We start from the raw sequence: 5,395 nt of genomic DNA, 5'->3' as shown, positions 1-5,395 counted from the left end.
TTCAAAGTGGTTCAACATAAATAAAATAAAATAAAATCAATAATCATAAATATGGCCTTAAATAATATCATAATGCAGCTCATAGTGGCATAATAGTTTATACTCATCTTATTTTATATTCTTATATATTTAGCATTTTTCATAAAATGTATATTAATCTAGATTACATTTCGTGCATCATTTTATCATTGATTTATGAATGAAGTTGACAATGATTTTTTTATTTTTATTATTAGTCACATTACTATTTCTATTACCGACACCATTACTGTCTTTGCTTCTGTTCCAGAGTCTTTGTGTTTTCTCGCCTCGCAGGTTTCCGTGGGCCGTGGTTATATCTGGACCGTGGTCTTCCCTCCTGCCGAGGTCTCACTGCTACGATCATTATTAGTAGTAATAATAGCAGCCCTGCCTGACACCCACTGCTACGATCATTATTAGTAATCGCATTGCTGCTTTTGTTATCATTGTTATTCTACTATATCCACATCTGCTGTCATTATTAGTAGTCGCAATTTTTCCATCATTATTATACTTACTACCCTCATTATAAGAATAATTTCTGTCATATGCCTTGAATGTGTTGTACCTCTGTTATGTTGTTCATTGTGTACACATCTGTCACACTTCTGTCCATCCTGATCGAGGGATCCCTCCTCTGTTGCTCTCCCTCGGGTTTCTTCCTTGTTTTTCTCCCCGTTAAAGGTTATTTTGGGGGAGTTTGTCCTCTCCCGATGTGAGGGTCCCAGGACAGAGGATGTGTACAGATTGTAAAGCCCTCTGAGGTAAAGTTGTGATTTTGGGCTACACAAAATTAATTGAATTGATAGTGTGGAAATTATTCAAATTGGTTGATATGTTTTAAAACGTATGCGTTATTTCAACTGTTTTTTATCTCATGTCACGCTTCAATTGTTTTTGCATAACACTTTGCTTGTTTTGTGGTTTAAAGTTTGTTTCATTGTATCGTTTTGTGTGTCCACATGTATAATACTATAATCCTATATTTTATGTCTGGATTGAATCTGCGTGTTTTTGTCTTTTTCTTTGGTGAATATGTGGACAAGTATGTGTAGGTTGTTCAAAAACAGAAAAAGAAACTACCCAGGCATAGTCGGACGCTTGACACTCATTCATTCATATACAATGTTTAATCTTCCTCAATCCCATGATTATGACCCGTTTAACTTACACGTAGAACAAAAGTAGATATATTCCATAAACAGTATGTCTGTTTAATACACGTTTGATATTTTTTAATGGATTTAATAGCAAATACACCTATAGCTTGGTCTAAGAAGTTATCCTGATGATTCTTCTGTGTGTTTTGATACGTTTAAAGAACATAGATCACAATGTTTGGACTCATAGATGTCTATGTGTTTCTACTTAGAGAAGAAACGATTAATACTGGCAGGAATAAGTGGAGCTAGAAATAAGGAAAGCCGAATGAGACGGATACAAAAAAGAAGTGGGAAAAGGATGAAGGAATAAAAAGCTAAGAGAGGATGAAATGAAGGGAAGTTGGGGTCATGATGAGTGAAAAGAGGAGCAAAGCAGAGAGGGGAGGGCCGATTTAGTAGGAGGCGGAGAGGGGAGGAGGCTAGCTCCTGTCCTGTCTGGTGTGGTTGGGGGTAATCTGGTCTAATCTGCTGCATGTTAAACTATCTGAGCAGCAAAAGCCAGATTATCCCTCTAACAATGGCCACATGCTCATCTGCTAAATTACTCCACTTCACTAAATCATATGCTGAGACACACAAACACAGAGGGCCATCAGCATATTATATTTCATTATATTTCACCGTGTTTGAACAATGCGCTCCTTTGAGCTCTCATTTAGAGCCTTCAAATTAAATTCAGAGGCGAGGGGGCTCGTTTTAAACGTGAAGTATAATCACATGGTCAATATTTCTCTCGCTCAAAGGTGAAGGCCACAGGCTGAAAACCTTTTCACTGTAAAGAGAGGAGTGGGTGAAAGAAGAAGAAGAAGAAGAACTGCTAACAAAGCTGGCGGTTTTTCTATTGGCACATGTTCTCCAGCATGTCCGGGTCAAATGGGTCAGCTGACGTTGAGATGAGAGCACAAACAACCACTGGTACACCTTCACGGGTCTTTCAGGGGGAGGATGGGACAAACACAATGCTTAAACAGCCGCAATACATACAAATATATTCTATAAACACTGTAACACGGGGCAGATTCAGCGCTGCCATGTATGTGGCCTGTAAATGGAGTTTCTGAAGCAGCTGCAGCTTTTCCGACAGGTCTAGGTTACAGGTCGAGGACTGAAAAGCTCTGAGGTTTTCACAAAAGCCGCTGAAAGAGGGGAATAAGAAAGAGGCAAGTCTGAAAGTACATGATGTGTTTATGTATAAACAAGAGTCTACAGCAATGCCAGCAACGCTTTACACGCAGGGATAATGTTCGCATGCTAACATGAACTAATTGCCACTAAATATAGTATAGTTGAGGCTAATGATGGAAACAGGTGAGAAACTAAGTCAGCAGGATTCATCCTCTGGGCACAACGGATGTCTGAACCAAATGTCGTCGCAATCCGTTCCGTAGTTGTTGAGATATTTTATGCAAAACCAAAAATGTCAACCTCATGGTGGCGCTAGAGGAAAAGTCAGCGGAGTCCGTAAGATTCGTCCTCCAGGGATCACGAATGTCTGGAAAAGAATGGTGGGCCAATCCAGCATGTATAGTGGTGTAACGTCACTAAGTATATTTATTTGAGTACAGTACTTAGGTGCAATTTTGTGTTTGAGTATTTCCAATTTATGCTTGATAATACTTCTGCTCCACATCACAGAGGTAAACGTTGGACTTTTTATTTCACTACATTCATTTCTCAGCCACAGTTACTACTTCATTAGATTTCTCATACAACATACACAATCAATTGATCAAATATGATGCATTATTATACTGTAGATAAACATAAAACAAGTCTGGAAAAACATTTGGCATTTTATATTTATTTAATTTTGCTGGTAAAATTTGGGTTCTCTTTTTCCGCCAAATAGACTGAGATATGAAAGCGTCGGCCTCCAGGTGGGGCTAGAGGGAAAGCCACAAGATCACCAACGTCATCAGAGTATATCTTCTGTGGACGATGAATACAAGAGGCACATTTTTCATGGCAATCCATCAAATAGTTGTTGAGATATTTGTGGTGGACCGATCAACCAACGGCCTGCAGGCTAAAAGAAACGTGACTGTTCAACAATAAACCGAAGAGTCGGTAGATCTTGGATTTATCTTGTTTTATGTCACGTAATCGCACACAACAAATTAAAGTGAAAGAGATTAAAGAGGAACAGCGGAGGGGAGCACAAACACATTTTAACAGGTCAGTGTCTATTGTTTTGTAATATCAGGCTTAAAGTGGATTCAGTGGGTGAAAAAGTGAGCCAGCGAGCCCCCCCCCCCCCCCATCATCAAATTAAATTCACCCCGTTTACCCCCTTAAACACACACACACATCATATGCACCACCACCGTAACATATTTGGATCACTCATTCACACTCTAACACACATGCTCTGCAATCCAATAATCCCTCTCCAGATTGAGAACACCTTTAAGATACGATGTGATTATCATTATGGATTATGATCAAATTATGACAGAGTGACAGATTAGACACGGGGTTTGTGTGTGTGTGTGTGTGTGTGTGTGTGTGTGTGTGTGTGTGTGTGCAGCACGTACAATCATAAATAAAAAATGTATTTTTCAAGGCATTCTGGTTTTATTTGATAGTTATGTTAAGAGAAGAGTAGCAGAATGTTTTGAGGAAAGAGGAAACCACAAATACATGTAAGTGGACGAATGGATCACTCTGTTCAGAGGATTGTCTTCTGATAGGAGGAACTGATGAGTGGATTACTGCTAAAATCAAATTCATGTTAGTTCCTTAGCTAGCACGTCTGTCTGACTACCAAACCTCATGAAAAATATGTTCATTTTCCTAAATTCATCGATGGATGGTCCAGACTGAAACTGTTGGATGAATTATTAAATATTATTCATGTTCCCCAGAGGATGAATCCCAATGACTTCAATACTTTGTTCCTCCAGCGCCACCATGAGGTCCACATTTTAGTTTATTTTGGTGTGAAATGAAGAGACTAATAGTGATAACTTTGATTATCCCTCATCTTTAATCACACTTGTAGCGTGTGCACACATTACACATATTCATAACCACATAATCAGACTGAATTACTATTTCAATCCACTTTATTTTGATTTACTCATCCAATGGGGGCGCCAGTTCAGAGGTCTGCAGCCAAGCTAAATATATTCAAAAGGTTCATTACACCGATATATACAGTACAGCATGTACTCCACCTGATGTCTTGTGGTCTGTTTTTAAAACCAAAAACAATACATACTCTTTTTATACGATTTAATATAGTTACACTTGTTTTTCTTTCATTTCTGAGATCTCTGCTGAAAGAAATGTTTTTGTACTCAATTTAAAACTTGATTTTTAAGTATCTTCTCTGTACAACTCACGTAAGCTGCTACAATTCTCCGGAGGATTATTAATGCACCTACGAACCCGACTACCTACAGAAAAGGTTTGTGTACGTTCCCTCAAAGGTCAAGATCAGCTACAGAGCAGCATCCCTGGAGCTGCATATCTTGCCTTGAGACACTTTAGACTTTAGATACAATGTAGCTGTTACGGAGGAGCAACATTGTGACAAAACAATGTAAGAAAAATGAAAAGCTGAACTTAGTCTGAGTCCCTTTGTGTTTCCTGGACTAAATAATTGTGAGAATTTGAGCTTTTGTCTGTTTAAGAGTTTAGTATTTTCGACATCTCATAGTTGTGTTCCTTTCTAACCCCATGATAAACTATTATGAATATAGAAAGATAAAAGTAATGCAAGACGTTCTGCTGCCAAAGCTTGAGTAGAATAAAGTTAATGTCTGAAAAGCTGCATTTATAATTACCTAGGTGCCAAACAAAAGTGTGGATTTCTTTCTGATAAAACAAAGCGGTGGGTGTATTTTTAATTATCAATCATCGTCACAAAGTCGCCTCATATTATCCTGAGATGAATTGATGAAAGAAGAATTTAAATACGTCTATTTACACCGGAATGTAAAAAGCTTGCCGCTATAATTTTCTTCAGTGTGATAAACTAGTTTGTTTTGAACCCAGACATGGAAATGGAACAATAAAGTGATTGCACCGACCTATAAAACCTGCACTACTCACTTTATTGTAAACCTAAAAGTCCACCTGTGTCCCGTGTCGGGATGCTGCAGGAACTTTCCAGTGATCTGATTGGTCTCGCTTCGTGAAACAGGCCTCTGAGGAAAAGAACAAAGGCCTCCACAAACAGAAATGACACGACCTCTCGTATTAAAATA

This window comes from Pholis gunnellus (assembly GCF_910591455.1).
Source record: "Pholis gunnellus genome assembly, chromosome: 21".
In the NCBI taxonomy this organism is placed as follows: Eukaryota; Metazoa; Chordata; class Actinopteri; order Perciformes; family Pholidae; genus Pholis; species Pholis gunnellus.
This window is presented reverse-complemented; position numbering follows the sequence as displayed.